The sequence below is a fragment of the Castor canadensis genome, chromosome 10, assembly GCF_047511655.1.
Source record: "Castor canadensis chromosome 10, mCasCan1.hap1v2, whole genome shotgun sequence".
NCBI classification, from domain to species: Eukaryota; Metazoa; Chordata; class Mammalia; order Rodentia; family Castoridae; genus Castor; species Castor canadensis.
Genome location: NC_133395.1, coordinates 54,983,368 through 55,002,339, shown reverse-complemented (window position 1 = coordinate 55,002,339; position 18,972 = coordinate 54,983,368). Strand labels below are relative to the sequence as shown.

The 18,972-nt window shown below is 36.6% G+C and overlaps 1 protein-coding gene and 1 non-coding gene across 6 annotated transcripts in view; both read left to right on the top strand.

Moving 5' to 3' along the window:
• Nucleotides 1-18,972, top strand: part of Elf1 (E74 like ETS transcription factor 1) — a 92,783-nt gene that overhangs the window by 47,777 nt on the left and 26,034 nt on the right. The gene's annotated exons all lie outside the window — the stretch shown is intronic.
• LOC141413201 (small nucleolar RNA SNORA42/SNORA80 family) lies at nt 7,511-7,645 on the top strand. The gene has a single exon (XR_012438009.1). It is a non-coding gene; the product is annotated as a small nucleolar RNA SNORA42/SNORA80 family (small nucleolar RNA).

Sequence of the window (18,972 nt, the reverse complement as noted above, 5' to 3'; positions counted from 1 at the left end):
TTTTCATATTTATTTACTTAGTTTTGTGATAGGGTCTCACTGTGTAGCCTGGTCTGGCCTTGGACTTGTGATCTTTCTGCCTCTACCTCTTGAGTACTGGGAATATGGGTATGTTCTATCACATCTGGCTTAGTTTAATATTTTTAAGATACAAATAAAATTATGCTTAGATATTTTTCATGACTTGTTTTTACTCAGTGTATCATAAATACTCGTGTGTGTTGGCTTAACATCATTTATTTTTCAGCATGATGAATGACCTATTTCAACAGTCCATAATCATGGCTGGTACCAGTATTTAGCTTGTTAAACAAATATTTAACTTGTTCACAACCAGTATGGCTGTGAACATCCTTGTTTGGGGAGGCTGTAGACCCTGCCTAGTAGCAATATTGGTTAAGAACTTAGGCACTGAAGTCAGAAAGCTTGGGTTGAATACTGGCTTCACTGTTTACTCCTTCTGTAACCTTGGGCAAGTTACTTAATCTCTTGGGCCTTGGTTTTCTCATCTGCAAAGTGGGAAAGACTTATAGAACCTAAATTGTAGAATTGTTGTGAGGATTAAATGAATTGATGCTTATGAACTTAGTCATTCCTGGCACATGGCTTATATTGACAGAACATTATAATTTTGTCATTGCATCTGTGTATGCATGGTGTCTCTTTGGTATACATGTGTTCTTTTATCTATAGAATCATTAAAAGTAGAATTACTGAGTTTACTAAAAGAGTAAGCACAAATCACTCTTGTAAAAGGCTATGTTAGTTTTTACCACCACTAACAGTATATTTCCTAAAATATTACTAACACCAATCCTTTTTGGCCAATTTGTTTGTTGAAAATGACATTTTACTATTCTGATTTGCATTTCCTTGACGACTGGGAATGAGGTAGTTTCTTGTTTGCAAACTTTGTCATTCACTTGAATTTTCTTTGAATTACTTAATAATACCTCTGTGCTTAGTGCGAGTTCTTTATTGTCTTCTAGCTAATCCATTTTACAATTAGAAAGGATAGAAAATGTGTCTCACTTAGGCTGGCCCCAAAGTCATAGGCTCTGAATGATCCTCTTGCCTCAGTAACTAAGCAGTTGGGACTGCAGATTCATTTATGTATTTACTTTGCTGTGCTGGAGATTGAATATAGGGCCTTGCACATGCTAGGCAGATGTTCTACTTTTTTTTTTTTTTTTTGGCAGAGCTGAGGTTTGAACTCAGGGTCTCATTCTTGCTAGGCAGGCACTCTACTACTTGAGCTGCTACTGCCAGCTCCAAGAATGTGTCTCTTGTGGCACATGATACATGTATATTCTCCCAATCTACTACTGACTTTTAATGCTATGATATCTTGTACCCTGTAGAAATTTCAGAAATCTTAAATAAAAATTTAAATTGATAATGTTAAAAAGTTTTGACTTTTTTCTTGGCTTCTGCTTGGGAAAGCTTTCCTTACCCCTAAAATGATTAAATATTCTTTGTATTTTCTACTATCATGTTTCATATGTTTAGCTCTTCAGTTTATCTGAAGTTGATTTTTGTACGTTAGGAGATACGTTGCTCTGACAACTCTTTCCTCCCCCCTCAATGATAATTTTAATGGGTTACCATTTATTGGATGTTTTGTTTTCTACATTAAAACTGCCACCTTTGTTATCTACTGAATTACCTACCGTAAGTTCAGATTTTAGTTTTGAACTTGGCTACTGTATTCACTGAACTATTTTCATATGGTGCCAGTATCACATTATTTTTAATAATATCACTGTGTAGATTTGATGTCTAATAAGGTATCCCAACCCCAGGTTGGGTGACATTTCAAATGAATTTTAAAGTTATCTTTTAAGTTATAAAAAAGACTGTTGAGGTTTTTAAGTTTTAAAGTTAAAAAGTGTTTCTTCTGCAAATAACTTTTTCTGTCTTAATCCTATGTTATTTCTTTATAAAATCACTGTTTGAAGGCACCAAATTATGTATTTTTTCAGTGTGGTTTTTAATCTGTGGTTATATATGTATTAGTCTGAAACTGTTGGGTTCAGACTGGGTTAATGTCTGGTTGCCAGTCTCTTGATAATTTTCTCTTAGGTAAATTCATACTCGTTTCAAAATTGCTGGAAACTCTTGGGTGGAGTATACTCTTGGGGGTACTGGAAAGGAAATAGCAACACTGTTGGTGCTGCCAATTTAAGTCTGTTCTTGCTGTCTATACCAAAATGGAAATATTTCTAGCTAGGAATGAATTATCTATACAAGAACAGCATTAGTATTGAAATGCAGTATACTTTTATGTGAAGGTGCTTTGGTTTGATCTTATTAACCAGGTGTGTTTGATTGGTGAATGTATGAGAATAAGAGCGAGAATAATGGAAGGGATGAGTCAAATTCTGGTATAATATACCATTGTATATTCCATACACAATATATGTGTATGTGGAAATGTCACGACAATGAAACACCCTGTGTAACTATCATATACTAATAAAAATGTTTAAAAGAAAAGAAAGAAAGCTGAAATCTATGAATGCAACTTGCTAAGCAGAAGGAAACTTGACTGTATTCTCAAGTATTTCAGAAGTTGATTTAATGGAAAGCAATAGATAGTTTCATGTTTTTTTATAATTTTGGTACATTATTACATTGTATATCTTTTCAGGTTTTTTTTTTTTTTTTACAGTTGAACTGGCAAATCGTAGTTATACTTAGGTCACTTAGAAGCTTGGTGACATGTTTGGAAAAAATGAACAAGCAGAACAAATATTTTTATAGAATAGTCTCACAATATAAGATGGTAGTGTTAGGACTTTCCTTCCCAAGGTATAAATTGGCTTTTTTTAACTGATGATTCCTGGAAGTTAAGTGGTACCAGTGCCTTGCTGTCTTTTTACCAAGCTGCCCCGAGAGTTTTCATGTAGTGCTCAGGAATGTAACTCCTCAGTGTAAAGCAGAGGTAAAGGCAAAGTACTGGAGATCCAGAGAATGGAGTAGTGACTGTGCTGTGACTGGGAATTCTTCACTATGGAAGAGGTCGTGTATTGTACAGATGGCGGGGAGGGGTTCCAGGGCAACAGAATGAATGCACTAAAACTAGTGGATTTCTCTTGACCGCATCATGAATCCAGACACTTGAACATTTATGGTGCTCACTGCCACAGTCTTACTATTATTATTATTTTTTGTGTGTGTGTGTGTGTGTGGTGCTGGGGCTTGAACTCAGGGCCTACACCTTGAGCTACTCCACCAGCTCTTTTTTTTGTGATGTTTTTTTTTGAGATAGGGTATTGCGAACTGTTTGCCTGGGTTAACTTTAATTCATGATCCTCCTGATCTCTGCCTCCTGACTAACTAGGATTAGGTGGCATGAGCCACCAGCACCGGCCACACTCTTATTTCTGATACTACATATTTTTGCCAGACTCTTGTATAATTTCCCCAAATTCTTTCCTATTTTCTGTTTCTCAGGAATGATCACCCACGTTTCATACCTGTTACATGTTTAAATTCTAACTAGCTTTCAGGATTTTAGAACAAAACATACTTATTTCAGGAACTTGTCTAAAATGATCTCTTCAGGAATTACAAACTTTATCCTGTTATTCCTGTATCACTGATTGTCAATGTCACATGTTTACCATATGAAATTTTCATGTAAACATTACAAATTTTCCCAAATAAATGCTAAATTACTTGAAGGTATGTACTGTCTCCCCCACCCCCCACTTAATATCCCTCAAAGCATTTAATATCAAATCCTCTTAAACATTTTCTTCTTCCTCTTAATCTTGATTAAGTGATCTGTTTTATAAAATAGATAAAATTTATCTGTTAAAATGAACTGGGATATATGTTCCGTTATGGCTGTCTTATTACACAAGGAAGATCTTTGGATGAGCTCTGGGGGTGTGGCTTAAGTGATAGAGTGCCTGCCTTGCAAGCTCTAGTTCAAAATCACAGTACTGCCCAAAGCAAAAATAAAAGATCTTTGCGTGATGAGAAGTGATACCTTGCTTTAAAAACTCTTGATTATAGAATATACTATCTGGGTACCTATTGTCTACATTCCTTTGTAGTATGTAAGCAATATGGTCATGTCACTACAATTTCAAGACCTGAAATGAATATTCATGGAATCTTTTTTTTTTTGTATTGTGCACTGGTCTGTACATGCTCAGTGAAAACTACCTCAAATTACTTTTAAAAATAGTTATTGAAATTGTAAATAAAACACTTTTTCCAAAAAAAAATCAGAAAAACTAATGTTTATATGGAGTGTTCCTATTTCTTAGACTCCTTCAAGCAGTGGAAGTAGTTGGTGTGGGTGCATTTTGAGAATGGTGTATACTGAAAAATATATGAAAGATCACACATGCCTGCCATTTTTCCAGCCTAGATGGTAAGATTTTATTAGGTCTGAGATTAAGTGTTCCTCATAAAATAGGGTAGAAGGAATGAGTTGATAATGTTCTATGTATAATTTGTTTAGAATTAGAAGACATTCAGAGGGCTAGAAGCTGGAATTATGCTATCAAGCTATACATAGACAGAGTGGGTCTTCTGTAATTTACATAAAATTCTAGGTTCTATCTGCTTCGTTTTTTTTTTTTTTTGTGGTGGCACTGAAGTTTGAACTTGCGGACTTCTGCTTGCTAGGCATGTGCTCTTACCACTTGAGTCATTCTACCAGCCCTTTTGTGTGTGTGTGTAAGAGACGGCTTTTTTTTTTTCCTCTCAAGATAGGGTCTTGTGAACTGTGAACTGTTTGCCTGAGAGTGGCTTCAAACCCCCATCCTCCTGATTTCTGCCTCCTGGTAGTTAGGATTTCAGGCATGAGCCACTGTCGCATTGTCTGGCTGCCTTCTTTTTTTAACCTTGACAGATTGGATATATCAAGTCTATGAGAAGCTTGGTCATTGCTTGTTTCTTTTCTGTACATTTGGAAAAGTCTTCAAAGGAACTATGCTATAGAGTTCCTCCTCCCCCCCCCCCCCCCCATTAAGTACAAGCCTGGTTACCTCTGGGGGAAGTTGGACTTTGCATCAGGCTTGAGACTTTGTTAAGATTAAGTGAAGGGACATTCCTGCCATCATCTACCATTTGGCCTGAAATGTTTTCCTGCCAGCTCTTAGCAGTAAAATAGCTATTATGACAGAGGCATGATGAAGGGTGTAGGAGCTTAGTATTCTGTTTTGCAAAACCTTCCTTTTTACTGCCTCCAGAAGCCCATTGATAATGTCCTAAAAATGAATATAGATGATACCATTGCATAGACGAAGGCACGTTCTAGATGGGCTCTAGAAACATTCAGGGGTGGATTTTAGTAGGTAGTGCTAACTGAGCATTTTGTCTTGTGCCTCACTGTTGCATTGTGCTATGTCTAGTTTTTATTTTGTGGTGCTCAGGATAGAACCCATGGCTTCAGGCATGTTAGGCAAGTCCTTCACTGCTGAGTTACATCCCCAGCTCCTGTGCTATGTCTTTCACATGGATTTTCATATTCTTACAACAATCAGAGGAGGTGGGTTCTGATCCTCACTTCACAGCAGAGTAAAGTAAGGCACAGAAGACAGAAGCCACTTCATGTAATTGCATAGCTACTTAACGTGACAAAGCCGGGAATTATAATCCAGCCCGAGCATTTAACCACTGTTTGGATAATGCTAGCCACTGTTCCATGTAAGTGGTAAATGGTGGTTTTGTTTGTTTAAAGGTTTTGACTCAGCCCAAAGTCAGCTGGCTCCATTGCTTTCTGCCAGAGGCAAGGTAGAATATCATGGCACTAGGTTCCAGTGATGGGAGGGTGTTCCCCTCATGACAGCCATGAAGCAAAGAGAACACAAGACAGAAATGCATTGGGGACAAGGTATATTCTTCAGAGACATGTCCTCAGTGACCTCCTTGTTCCAGTAAGGCCTTGTTTCCTAGTAGCTTGCTCAGCTACCATCTCATCATTGGGTTAATACATGGATTAGATAAGCAGCCTCATGATCCAATCTCCTTTCCAGAATGCCACTTGCCAGGGACCAAGACTTCAACACATGAGTCTTGAAGGAAATTTTATATCCAAGCCACAACATTCTTTCTTAGCCCCCAAAGACTCACGGCAGTCTGAAAATAGAATGCATTTAGTCCATTTCCAAGATTCTCAGAGTCTCACCATGTCCAGTATTGCTTGAAAGTCCAAGTTCAAATCTTCTCTAAGACTCAAAGCTCACTTAGCTATGAACCCCTTTGTGGTTTTGCTGTCCCCTGTTCCCTCTGAGAGACAGTGTTGGAGCTGTGAACTGTTCCTACTTTTCTCTGTGGAGCTTTTCTGTTTTGTTTAGTGTGTGTGTGTGTGTGTGTGTGTGTGTGCTTTTCAGCTGCCCTGAAACTTCTTTCGTGGTTCCCTATGTTCTTCCTCTCATTCTCTCTTCTGAATATAGTCTGTTCTTTGTTATTCTCTTTAGATTCACACATTGCTGCATGTAGCAAGCTTGTAATCTGCCATCTTATCCCAAAAGCCAAAAATTTAGTTTTAAATGTAGAATTATTCTTTGCATTTTAGGGGGAAAAAAGTGTTACTCATTCTAGTTAACCTGCTAGTATAATTACACATAGAAAATCTATACCTGATATATCTGAACATGTATCTTTTTTTTTTTTTTTTAAAGAGCCTTATTTTGATATAACTCATCTTTGTGTGTGTAGGTGTGTACGTATGTACCTGTGATACTGGATATTGACCCCAGGGCCTTGTTCATGCTAGGCAAGCACTCCATTACTGAGCTACATCCCCAGCCCTAACTCATCTATTGCAAATGTATAATTCAGTGGTTTTTAGTCTTTATTCAGTTGTCCCACTGTAGACAATTTTAGAACATTATATTACCCCCTTCACCCCCAAAAAATCTATATCCACTGAAAGTCAATGTACTATTTCTTACCACTTCTTTCAGCCTTTGGGAGCCCTTAATGTGCTTTCTGTTTCTATGTATTTGCCTAGTGTGGACATTCATATTTAAATGGAATCATATACTATATACTCTTTTTTTGGCTGGCTTCTTTCACTTAAGCATATGCTTTCAGGGTTCATCTATTTGTACCATGTATTACTACTTCAAGGTGTGGAGTTCTTGTTTTTTGTTTTTTTCCTAGTGGTACTGGGCTTTGAACTCAGGGCCTTGCACTTGCTAGGCAGGTGCACTACCTCTTGAGCCACACCCCCATCTCTTTTTGGCTTCAGTTATTTTTCTGGCATGGTCTCAAGTTTTTGCTCAGGGTTCTCCCTTAGGCTCTGATCCTCCTATCTTTGACCTCCACACAGCTAGGATTACAGGTATACATGCTGCCATGCCTGCTTAAACCAAAAACATTTACAAGTAACTGCCTTTTTTATAGGACGAGAACTTCCAGGAAGCACAAGTAACAGTACTTTCCTTCCTCTCCTTTCCAATTTCAGCACACACACATATGAAAAAATACTTTGGTATCTGAAGATTTAGTGGGAGATAAATTTTGTAAAAAGTAATTGATTAATGCATGGGTTTGGGTTTGTGGCAGGTCTGTCCCCCAGGGTCTCTCATAGTGTCCCATGCCAGCGCAAAGTGTTACCCCAGAACCATTTCCTGGCTTCTGCCTGTAGGCTGCTGGCACTGAAGTGGATTTCACAGTGGAAAAGGAAAACAAAATGTAATGATTAATGTGTATCCAGTCCATCTACTTACAACTTTTACATAATACTAAATCATGAAAATTGATGTTTCTGGTCAATTTAGAGACAGTGTTATGTGATATAAGGAGTGTCAGTTTAGGAAACTGGCCCTATCACTTACTAGCCATGTGACTTTAGACAAGTTTTTAAATATCACTGAGACTTACTTTCTCCACAAAAATAAAAGATTCAGCTCTCAGGTTATAAGCATTAAATATTTATGCAAAGCATTTCCCAAGAGCCTGGCACATACATATATGAAGCAGTTTCTATCTGCATCATAGTCATCATACTAATGACCTAAATTAAGTTAAGTAAAAGCGTTAACATTTATTGTCTTGCGTTGTATAGTCCACATTATCCAATTATTTTGCGTGAGAGTTTGTGACTGGGGTACCAGTTATACAAATTTATTCAGCTTTTTTTTTGTTATTGTTCCTTTGATAATAGTCAGAATGGGTGGCTTGTTTCTAGAATAAACCAATAAAATGTGTCATTCAAGATTTTAGAAATCTGGCAAATTCACTCTGTAGGAGAGTGCTTTTATTTTAACATCGCTTGCTCAGGATTTTGGGAGTAACTCTAATATGCCATTATCTATGATCATCTTTTTTTGTGTGTGACTTTTTTTTTTTTTTTTGGTGGTACTGGGGATTGAACTCAGGGCCTTGAACTTGTTAGGTATTCTATCACTTGAACCAATCCATCAGCCCTTGTGACTTTTATTCTGGGAATAGTTCTGTTGTAGTTGAACTGTCCATACTCAGGCATATCTTGCTTCATTTTATTTTCTATGCTATGTAAACATTGTAAAAGATTCTTATCAAGGGTCTTGTTTTGGAAGCAAAAATTGACCCATTAATTATGATTTTACTTAAAACTTTTGAGTTACATGGATTCTACATGTTTAAAAACCTTGTTAGTCTGGTAAGTTTATAAGTAAACATTGTGTTCATATAGTTGCCCCCCCCCCAAATCTACCAATATAATTAGCTTTTTAAGTGGGCACTCTTAAGGCCTAGAGATGTAACTCACTTGTAGAATGCTTGCCTAGAATTTGTAGGCACTGAGTTCTATACCCAGCACTGGGGAAAAGGAAAAAAAAAACAGAACAAGAAATCTTACAAGGTGGGTATTTCAATAAGAAAACTAAGATAATTTTTGTGGACTCTTTTTACTTTTTTGAGATGCATGGCCAAATTATAGTTTATCCTGGCTTTAAAAAAAAAAAAAAAAAAAGAGACAAATCTGGGCAAGACTAAAGAAGCCCAATTGTCATGAAAGGGCTATACTGGGGTTAGACTTTAACTTCATAGGGATTTGTAATGGAATTCCAAATGTTATCTTGGGGAAGTTTGGAGAAAAGGGTGTTTACTTAATTAAACCTTTGCATTTTCGATGATTTCTGTAGAAGAGAAATGCCAGGCTTTTTCAGGAGCACCCATACCTTCTGAAGCCAACAGAAGTAAAACACACTTGGTTCAGTTGTGGCTGTAAGTATAGTGTTCATGAAGAAGATAAACTTGACACAATTTTTAAACTCAGCTTTAACTAAGATGAAGTTTTCATTATGACTGCAGTTTACCTGCCATCTGTGATGGTAGCTAAGCTTGCCCACTTGAGTCAGATTTCAGCTCTGTTTCTTCTGGGCCAGTTGACTAGTACTTACCAAAATTCAGCATAGCGTGTGGGGATTCAGTGGGGTAAGCCTTGTGAAGTGCCGATCATAGTCACTTTCATCATTTTTCACCACATTGGAGTACCATGTCACTCTGTTTTATAGTTCAGTCTCTTGCACAACTCACAGATAGACTAGAGAACACTGTTTGTGCCTTCCCTCCCACCCTCCTTCCCCACCTCCTGTTTCTTTTGAGTCAGGGACTTAGTATATAACTCAGATTGTCCTGGAACTTTTTATGTAGCCAGCTGACCTCAAACTTGCCATACTCCTGCCTCATCATCCCAAGTGCACCACCACCACCATACCTGGCTTAGAGAATACTTTTTTACACAGTTTTTACAACATTGAGGTATTTTAATAAGTTTTTGGAATAGTAACAACCTAAATTTGGTATTTTGCTTGAAATGAAAATGCACAAGTAACAATGAAAGAAACTGAGGAATTGGCAGGGACTAATCCCCAGAGACATAAAACTGGTAGGCCCAAATAGCTTCATGGATTAGTTATGCTAATTGCCAAAGACTTGAATCATTTTTCCCTTCATATTAAGCCGTATAACATATTTATATCATGATATTTATGACAAATAATCCATGAAAACTAAGATGTTGATAGAGGAAAGCCATTAGGAAGTGAGTAGACTAATAGAGACATTTAAACCCTGATGTTGCCGTGTGCCAAGGAAGCATTTCCTGCTTTAGTCTTGTATACAGTGTAAAGGTAATACTGCCTAACAGTTTGTACAGCCTTTTGTAATTCATAGTCTACTCTGCATTTACTTTGATCTCAAATCACCCTATATGATAAAGGTAGCATTATTTCCTTTTCTCCCCAAAAACCTCTCTTTTTTGGTCCCAAAACCTATGACTTTGCCCATGGTGAGCATGTTAAACATACTCTCCCACTGAACCTCTTTTTTCATTTTCTTTTTTCTTTCTTTTTCAGAGACAGGTTTTGCTGTGCTGACCAGGCTAGTCTCAAGTTTTCAGTCTTTCTGTCTTAGTTTCCCAAGTAGTAAGGATTATAGATATGCACCACTGTGCCTGGCTTGATTTTTCTTTGGTATAATACTACCTTGAATTTATTACTGGCTAACCTGAAGATGTGTATTAAAATCTTTCATCTATAATAGATTTGTGGGGCAGTGTTAAAAAAGGTACCCAGAGTAATATTGGGTACCTTTATGCAAAATAACCTAGCTTAATGTATGCCTGGATTTATGTACTCTTTTAGAGTATCTGCTAGTGAATAATTGACTTTATTAGCTGTTCGCTTATTTCCTTAGTAGTTTTTTGACTGTAGTGGACCTGATTGCTTGATTATACTCCTATTAAGGGAAATAGGATGATGGAGAACTGTATGTGGATTTGATAAGCATTTAGGCTACAACATTGAGGTATTTTAATAAGTTTTTGGAATAGTAACATCCTAAATTTGGTATTTTGCTTGAAATGAAAATGCACAAGTAACAATGAAAGAAACTGAGGAATTGGCAGGGACTAATCCCCAGAGACATAAAACTGGTAGGCCCAAATAGCTTCATGGATTAATTATTTTAAATTTTAATGAATTATTGAAACAGTTTTGGTTCAGATAGTTGCCTAAGTCACTTTTACAAAGCCAACATAACACTGATTCCAAAACCTGGCAAAATGTTCATGCATGCATATGAACAATAAGCTAATCTCAAAATGGTATTTTGTTTAAATACAATAAAAGCAAATATTTATTCTCTCTTACTTTTATCATCTTTATGTGGTATGTATTTCTCTCTTGATTGTCAAAAATTCTCTGTGTGACAACTCTTACTATCCTCATTTTGCTTTTATATTGAAGAATCTGAGAGGTTGATTATAGGAATAGAAATGTACAGCTGTTAGATGACAGTATTTGCATTGGAATTGAGTCTCTGGCTCAAGAGAGCTCAGACTTTTAACAATTATGTTAGTATATAAGAGATTAAAGGAAAAAGGAAATAGAGAACTGGGGAGAATATTAAGTACATTATCTTTTAAAATCATATCTGGGATAAGTCAGATTTTCATTTTTTCCCAAATACATCTATGTATTAAAAAATTTAAAAACTAGATTCACGTACTACACTTGTAATCTGAAAAAATATATATATATTTTTAAGTTGGACCAATGTGTTGTGTGGTGTATACTGACTACATAAATTTTTCTGCTTAGTTGCTAAAACTTCCATTTTTTAAAAACAGAGTAGAAGATATTTATAGGGAGTTTGAGTTAATCAACAGAAATAGTCTAATTTGCAGATAATGAAACTGTTTTAATGACAAAATTTGCAAAGCATGCAGAGAATTTGGTTGAGAAGAATTCTTCACAGAAAACTCTGTGCCAGTCCTTGGAGATCTATTGCATTATTGCACAATCCTAGTTTATTTTATGTAATACTTCTATTCCTGAAATCATTTAAAACACACATTGGAAATTTTAACAGTGGTAGCTAGCCCTTGTGGTGGGATACCCTATGGAAAGAGAGTAACAGTTTATACTCTTGGAATCAAATATATTCATGCATTATTTATTTCCCAAACTCATTTTTTACAATGTTCCATGAGAACTGTTTAAAATATTCCAATTTTCATTTTGTTCACCAGTTACTATGTGTAATAGCCTCAAATTTAGGAGATCCTCCTATCTTACCTTCCCGAGTGCTGGGATTATAGATGTGTACCACAATGTCTGATTTCTTCCAATTGCTTTGTTTTCATCTCTGCCCCAGAACAATGCACAGAACTGAAAGAAACTAGAGAAGAGTGAGTTGAAGACATTTGAAGTTTCCATTTCTCCTATTGGGTAGACCTCTGCTTTTCAAACTTTATACTTTTGTATTTCAAAATGAAAGGTGAAGGAAGTCTTTTCAAGAATAAAATTAGAGGTCCAAAGTGCAGTGACTTCTGAGGATGACGATTCGGGGACACACAGTCTGATCAGAAGGCAGGGCACACAGGAATTTGTCTCAAAAATATATTTCCATAGTAAGTGTATGTTTACTGGAAAAACCTTAGAGTCAGGGAGCTTTTTTGATTTTTGTCTTGTTACAAAGATATATTATGAGGTACTTGAAAGTGTCCTCATTTTGTACCCATCTTTAAAAAGAAGTGTCTTTACTGGAGAAATTAAAGACTGTTTTTAACCTCCTTTCTTTGTCAGGAAAACTTGTTGATAGTTCATTTTTAAGCTATCTTACAGAGGACCTTGGCAGGATGTTTCACAATCACTGTGCAATAGATTGAGCGCTGCCCTTAGAGAAACTTGGCAAACAAGTTATGTGAGAACTTTTGTGTTTTTTTTTTTTTTTTGTGTGTGTGGGGGTGATACTGGGATTTGAACTCAAGGTCTTGCACTTGGTAGATAGGCACTGTATCATTTGAGCCACTCTGTCGACCCTGCTTTTGTGCATTTTAATATTCAAAAATCTGCTGAACAAATTTACTTACTTAAAAGAGTTGGAAGAATAATCCATAGTTTCTTAAATCTGTCTTGAGGTAACAAGCAAGTTTATCTAGGGGAGGTAGCCTTATTTTCATTGGTTACTCTCCTTGTCTTTTCTACTTGATGGCATTGCCACATAAGTGATTAGCTGCAAATGGAAACTATTAGGGATGTGTTGAAATTTGGGGACCTGTCCCTCTGATCTGCTAAAGTTGATTTGATTTTTAGTATTGCTGCTAAAGATGCTGAAATTTTGCTTTTAACATATATTTTTTTAAAAATACAAAAGCACAGATTTATTTTTAACTTGAAAAAACAATTCTAAAAGACATCTAAAAGAATACAAGAAAAGTTGAGAATTACAAGAAAATGTCTGAAAACTTTCAACATATTTTCTAAATGTACCTGTAATTAATAGAAAAAGTTAATTGAAATATATCCACCCACCTTGAACTGTTAGGTTCTTTAATACAGTTACAAAGCAGATGAAAGTCAGTTTTTATCACTATCATGAAATTTACTTCTGGAAATAAATTTCTAGAAATAAATTTATTCTAGAAATAAATAAATGCTTCAGAAACTGATATTTGACAGATTTAATTCCAGGAAATGTTCCCTCTCTGCTGTCCATGGTTTGTGATTTACTTTGGTTCTGTTCCAAAAATAAAATTGAAAATACTTGATAAATGCTAAAAAGCAAAAGACTTGGATTATAAGCATTCCAAATAATGGCATTAATAACTAAGAGCAGATTCAATTTAGGAAATGCAGTTTTGAATATTGTATTTTATGTGAATCAGTGTTTTGACTCCTGGTTGCAAATTGGACTCACTTTGGAAGCTTTAATAATAAATCTGTTCTACCCCCAGGTGCTTTGATTATTTGATCCCTTGTTACTGATATTTTTACATGTTTCTCAGGATAAGTACTGAGCGAATTTCATGGGTTCTCTTTTTCAAATAAAAGGTAGGACTGGGGATGTGGCTTAGTGGTAAAGCATTTGCCAAACGTGTGAAGCCCTGAGTTTGATCACCAGCACAGGGAAAAAAACAGAAAAGACATTTATCTAATTAGTTAAATAAGGAGAGCTTTTAAAGATGGAGAATTATTTTTCAAAGAAGTAGCCACATAAGTAGAATATAATATTTTTGTTAGGACACCATAGAAGACTATGCTGACACCTTTGTTTCTTAGGAGGATCTCACAGATCTCATTGCTTTCAGTTTTGTCACCATTTTATGAAAAACTCATGTTTAAAAAATATTTCTTTGAGATGATATTTCCAGGCTGGCTTCAAATTTCTGGGCTCAAGTGATCTTGCCTCAGCTTCCCTGATAGCTAAGACTACAGGTACACATACCACCATGCCCAGTGCTCTCATCGTGAAGCTCCTCTTCTAAATAAATCTGGGAGGAGGTCTGGTTGACACGATGTAGAAAAAACTGAAGTGGATAAGGTTTGATGGTCTTCAGAAAAGGAACCTGAAGAATAATGTCTAGTTTCAATTCAAAAACAGTAATAGGATTATATGTTATATGTAAATAATTACATACAAATAGGTACTTATTTAATTATATATTATATAGTATGCATATCAGTGCATATATATATATATATGTGTATACACACACACACACACACAAATACATATTTTGGCAATACTGGGGTTTGAACTCAGGGCCTTGGGCTCGCTAAGCAGGTGCTTTACCACTTGAGCTACGCCTCCATCCCTTTTTGCTTCTAGTTCTTTTTGCAGAGAGAGTCTCAATTTTGCCTGGGGGCCAGCCTCAGACCAGGATCCACTTACTTAAGACCTCCTGCATAGCTGGGACCACAGGTGCATACTACCATACCTGGCTTATTGATTGAGATGGAATTTCAATAACTTTTTGCCCTACTGGCCTCAAACTGTGATCTTCCCAATCTCTGCCTCCTGAGTAGATGGGATTACAGGAGTGAGCCACCATACTAAGCTGATTATATATATACATACACACATGTATACATATGTACACATGTGTGTATGTATATATGCTACATATATGTATGAATGTATGTAATCTTTGTTGCCATAAGCTTTAGAAGTTCTTTTAGGATAGAGGGAACCAATTTTCAAATAGTAGATTACAGCAAAATTAAATTGAGTCTTACTATGTGTTGCATTGTGTACACTCCCTCCCCTTCCCCATTCATATATTGAAGCCTTAACACATGTTACCTCAGAATGTGACCTTGTTTGAAATAGGGTCATTGCAGATATAATTAACATGAGTGGGGTGAACTTGTAGTATGAATGGTGTCCTGAAAGAAAGGGGAGGCTTAAATAAAGACATGTACAGGAAGAATGCCATGTGAACATGAAAACAGTCATCTACAAGCCAAGGAGAATAGGTCTGCAGAAGGAAACAACCCCACCAACACCGGGATTTCAGACTTCTCGCCTCCAGAACTGTGAGGCAGTGCATTTCTGTTGCTTAAGGTAGTACCTAATTTGTGGTACTTTATTATGGCAGCCCTACCAAAGTAATACTGTCCTAATTTTTAAAATCTAAATCTTAGAAAATTCAGTGTCAAATTCTACCATGTCTTCATTTAAGAAGTTGGGAAGACTGAGACATAGATCAGTGGTAGAACATTTACTAGCATGTGCGAGGTCCTGGGATTGAACTCTAGTACCACAAAGAAAAAGACCAAAAACCAGGGAACCAGTTCTCTGTGAGGAATTTTACAATGTATGGTTTTGAAGTTTTAGGTTCTTGATGACTCATACTTTAGTCAGTTGCTAGCCAGTGCAGTTTAAAAGGCAGTTTAGCTTGAGTCCAGATCAGCAGCTGGAGTTACAGGAGTACACACTTTCCTCCCATTGATAGGTAATAAAGCAGATAGTCTTTTTAGCTGCTTGGGGGGCATTTTCTAGATGTATTTTGTATGGATAGATTCAAGTTTCTTACCTTACTCTCATTCTTACGAAGAAGTTGGTCTGTATTTTACATAAGGAATCATGGAGAGATTAGAGGTGAACCACTTTGAATATACATCCCCATTTCAGTGGACTAAAAATGTGGCCCCTGCTTTTCATGAGACAAGCAGGTTTGGAAAGAGAAGACTATATGACTATATGAGGACTGATCCTGGGATGCACCTTGTGGACTGAGAGGAGCTGAACAGTTTTATTATACATTCAGATGGATGAGTCCCTGGAAAAGATAATATTTAAGCCATACCTCTACCCTCAAACTTGGCTGCTTACCTATTGTGTTTGTGAACGGAGCCAAGTATATAACAAAGCAAAACCACCATGTTTAATGCTGACTATAACAGTGTGCAAGAAAAAAACATAGACCTTGGAGTCAGTTTAAGTTAGGGTTCTGTCACTTACTATAACTTGTGGTTCTCTTAATATCTGAGGGGATTGGTTCCTGGACCTCTGTGGATATCAAAATCTGCAGATACTCAAGTCCCTTATATAAAAAGGTGTAGTACTTCCACATAACCCACGAACTCCCTCCCATAACCCACGAACTCCCTCCCATATACTTTAAATTTCTAGATTGCTTATATGGGGTACAATGTGACTGCTATATAAATAGTCATTATACTGTGTTATTTAGGAAATAAATAAGAAAAATGTCTGTATATGCTCAGTACAATTGTAATTTTTTTGAATATTTTTCCTCTGCATTTTAAATCTGAGGATATGGTGGGCCAACTCCGTTTCTCTACCCCTTGCCTTTACTCTCTCATGCATAAAACAGCCCAATATATCTCCTTTGTAGGGTGTTGTGGTGATTGGAGGGATAATTCACGTAAAGCAATGAGCAAAATGCCTGGTACATACTGCGTTGTGCTAGCGAATAGCTATAGCAGAGGCAGCAGCTGTATGACCACTGTGCATGCTACTCACATGAGAATAAGCTCTCTGTTGTCATCTTGTATGATTAGGCAGTTTTTCGAATCCATAAATTTAAAATTTATCTTAACAAAATAAAATGTGGAAGGGTGCTTTAATGGTTATGACATCAGTGTTGGAGAAGGCCCTAGGTCTCCTGACTAACAAATTTTCTTTCCTTCTCCTCCTCCTTTTTTTTTTTTTTTAAACTACACAGTGCCACCTTCTAAATCATAGAACCTTGTATCTTTTAACTTTTAATAAAGCTTTTGCTGTAAAGGAAACATTTTTCTTTCTACTTTTGTGGCTGAATTTTTTTTCTTTTTTTTTTTTTTGGCAGTGCTGGGCATCAAACCCAGGGTCTTGGTGCATGCTAGGCAAGTTATATCCCTAGCCCAATTTATCCCTTTTTTTTTTTTTTTTCATTTCCTTTTTTGGCATGACTTTGGATTGAACTCAAGGCCTTTAGCTTGCAGGGCAAGTGCTGTCCCACTTATATCATGCTCCCGGACCTTTTGCTTTTAGTTTATTTTTTAAGTACGGTCTCAGGCTTTGCCCAGGCCAGCATGGGACTACATACCTCTGCCTCCTGAGTAGCAGGGATTATAGGTGTGAACCACCACACTGGCAAAATTTTTCTTAATAAATAGTTTAAAAATTGTTAAGTTATCTGAGCTGAAATTATGATGTTGGTTTAAAGCAAAGTAGAATATAGTTGATTATGTATAGTCTCTCTGCTGGGGATCAAAGAAACTGGTAAAACTAGTTGCCTTGGGGAGGACACTGAGTAGAAGTGGCATTGATTATTGTGGTAGATGTTCCTGCAGCCTGTAAATTCTGGGGGAAAAAGTAATCGGCAACTCCAGTTCAATTACAGTTTAGTAGAATAGGTCAAGGAAGCAAATTAAGTGTCTATAGTTATTTGAACTGTAGAAGTTATATAGATCAGGTAAAATTGTGGCACTATCCCTTACAATATCTGCACTCTGACCAGTCTGCCTAATTTGTGAGAGTCAGGGACATTTGAATAGGAGGAATAGTTTGGTTTTATTTGGGTGAGAGCTACACTTGTGAATTGCATTCTCTTCTCTATCCTCTCCTCCTCCCCTCTTCTTCTCTTTTCTTTTTTCTTTTTTTTGGTATTGGGTTTGAACTCAAGGCCTTGTCCTTGCTAAGCAAGTGCTCTACTAGTTTAGCCACACTCCAGCTCTTTTTGTGTATGAGTTACTTTTCAGGTAGGGTGTCATGTTTTTGCCTGGGGCCAGCCTTTAGTCTAGGAGCCTCTCCTACTTATGTCCTCTTGGTTTCTTACCTAGCTGGGATCACAGGTACACACACCACCTTGCTGGTTGATATAAGGTTTCACTATCTTTTTTGCCCAGGCTGGCATCAAACCTTGATTCCCTTCATCTCCATCTTCTACATAATGGAGATTATAGGTGTGAACCACTGAGCCTGGCCTTGAGTAGATTTCTTAACCTAATTTCTTATTTAACATTGAATGGGGTGATGAGCACATTTCTTATGTGGGGTTTGTACATAGGGTTGTGACAACATAAAATGATGTCATATAAAAACTCTACTGAACTCTGGGCTCAGCCTTGTTAGAAGAGTAGAAGCTTAAGTGGAGCTCCTAGGAGGAAAGAGAGAGTGAAGTGTTTTAACAAGTGCATGTTCTTGCTCAGTTGGATTGTGTGCCCAACTAATCACCTCTCAGGACAGGAAGTGGGAAGGCCAAATGTCTGTACTTACTTTGGATATTTTATATATTTTCTTTCTTGCGTGTGTGTGTGTTTGACAGTATAATTTTTAAGCCCCTAGTTTCTGTTTGAAAACTATTTTTATAATTTGAAAAGCCGGTTACTTCTGGCTAACTTCCTCTTTTCTGAAACAGGAAGAAATATGTTGAAATGAAACGATCCAAATGTGCTTTAGGGTAATTACCCATAAATTTCAGAGTCTAGCATTCTTGAAGGCAAGGATAGTACCTGTTTAGCACCTAAGAAATATATTAAATTTAGTTAACTGAATTCTTAGGATAGAAATCATACCTACCCAGAGTGTGCAGTTCTATACTGCTGTTTAGCATATAGTGAAACCATAAATAATATTTTCAGTATAGCAGACTTAAGGAAAATAGCAAAGTATTTTATTGTTTATGAGTAGAAGCTTTTTCTCACGTCTAAGAGAATAAACTTAGTGGGGAAATGTTTACCTAAGAAACAGAATATTTACATAGTCTTGAGGTATCATCTCACA